This window comes from Chiloscyllium plagiosum, chromosome 6 (assembly GCF_004010195.1).
Source record: "Chiloscyllium plagiosum isolate BGI_BamShark_2017 chromosome 6, ASM401019v2, whole genome shotgun sequence".
In the NCBI taxonomy this organism is placed as follows: Eukaryota; Metazoa; Chordata; class Chondrichthyes; order Orectolobiformes; family Hemiscylliidae; genus Chiloscyllium; species Chiloscyllium plagiosum.
This window is the reverse complement of record NC_057715.1, coordinates 68,336,998-68,339,331: the sequence shown is the minus strand read 5'-3', so window position 1 is coordinate 68,339,331 and position 2,334 is coordinate 68,336,998.

Genomic DNA, 2,334 nt, shown 5'->3' with positions numbered 1-2,334 from the left:
CCAACCCCGTCCAACACTGACCCCTCACCCCCAACACCCCCGTCCCCAACCTAGTCCAACACTGCCTGCGCCCCAATCCCATCCACCCCTGCCCCCTCTCTGGGGCAGCCGGACTGTATACCAACAAGACTGCTGCAGTGAGGTAAGTCTCCAAATAGCGCGCACACACACACACGCAGTCACAGCCACACACACAACTTTTTACTGTAACTTTTTGACAGGTTCCACCTTTGCCCTGTAAAGGACAATTTGGAGAGATTATCTGGGGAAGGGGGGTTTAGGGCACATCCCTGTGTAGAACTCCAGAGAAAGTGTGGTGAGAGAGAGAGGGCGGGAGGTCAGTCATTTGGAGATGGTGCCTGTTTAATCACTGTAAACAAAAGATGCGATCACTGTTGGAAACACGTCTTTGATGTAACGTTTCCATCGGAAGCTCGAGATCTCCTTCGGATAATCCAATTTTCGGATAATTGGTATTCAGATAATCGAGGTTCCTCTGTAGGGACATTCTTAAGAGGGAAATCAGGAGGGCTAAAAGGGGATATGAGGTACCCTTGGCAGATAAGGTTAAAGATAATGCAAAGAGAACCTCTAAGTACAATAAGAGCAAAAGAGCAACTAGGGGGAGAGAATAGGGTGCATTAAGGATCAATTAGGTCATCTATGTCTGGAACTGTGGGAGATGGGAGAGATACTAAAGAAATATGTCATGTCAGGTTTTACTGTGGGAAAGACATGGAGGATAGGGAACTAGAAATAAATATTGACGTCAATTCAACTAAGCCACTATTAGATTTTTCTAGCTGACTTTTTGTTTTGCAAATGAGTATATTATTATTGAACATCTTGAGTCTTTTTTTTAAATGATGGCCATTTGGTTATTTACAACCAAACCTTTTATTCTACTTAAACAAATAAACCTGACTCAGGCCTCATCTCATCTCCACGTAATTTACTTTGTTTAAGGTTAGGATTCTTATTTGCAATTGGAGTACATCTCTTTCAAATGTAACATGGAATTCAATGCAAGGTAAAATGCACCACTTCACAAAAATTATATGCATAGAACACAAAACATATTTCCTCAAATCCTGATCGGTGGAGGATTGGAGGAAATCTGGTTTATGCACATATCCAGGTTTTCAGTAAATCTTGTGCTGCCGTATTGGCCACCAAGTAGAGGAACCCCAAGGAACTTCGCAACTGCTAAATTTGCCAAGATTAAAAATACAAATTCCCTATACATTCTGAATGTTAATGACGGCTTTGTTTAGCTCCTCTCATTATTCAATGACCCTAATATATGCGCAGAGCTAAACCCCAAGCGGAATTGAAATAGTAAGGATTTGAAGAAATGACAGAAAATTAAACTATTAACTGTTGAAAGAAGAATTATAGCTGAGAAAATAAAGAGATCAATTTGACCAGTGTCACTGCCTACTGATGCTGCCAAAGCTCATTGAACTCTTGTACAATAAAGCCTTTACCAAACATAAAAGTTAACATTTTGTGTACAGGAAAAATAAATTAGCATACAATGACGTCAGCTTTGCACAACTAGAAATATATTTTCAAACTTCCAGGTGTGGATGAATCCTATCATTTGTTAGGTGCTTCAGAATTTAACTTGACACACTTTTAAATCAATGTGTGAAGTCATAGAATCCTTACAGTGTGGAAGCGGCAATGCGGCCCAACGACTCCACCCCAACCCACACCATCCTTGTTACTCTGCATTTCCCACAGCTAATCCACCTCGCCTGCACAACCCGGGATGCCACAGCCAATCCACCCAACTTGCACATATTGGACTGAGCATCCAGAAGAAATCCACGTAGACCCAGGGGAAAATTTGCAAACTCCACACAGACAGTTGCCTGATGGTGGATTCAAACCTGGCGCTGTGAGCCACAACACCAACCAGGTCATAAATTAGCTTTTTGAAAATGGAAACTTACTCCCAGATGAAAAATGCATTTGTGTTCCCACAGACATAAAAAAAACTTCCTTGCTTTACAGATTTTTCCAATATAAAATAGAGTTTAGGAGTTGCAGATAATTACCGTTTTGCAGGGTTTTTGTTGCATTTTTCTATCCAAGGTTTAATTTTAGTTCTTGTCTTAATAAGCAATATGGTTGCTATTAAAAGAATGTTATAAAGTCCTGATTCAGATTCCCCAGTGTAAGAGAAAGTAAGATGTAAACCTGACACCTCAGTGCAGAATAACTAAATGTGTACTGAATTGGGAATTGGCAAGGCAACCCAGGAAGAGTGGAGGAGCTGCAGGCTCCCAAGGTGGGCAGGGTGGAAGCCTGCAAGGGCACGCCAGTATT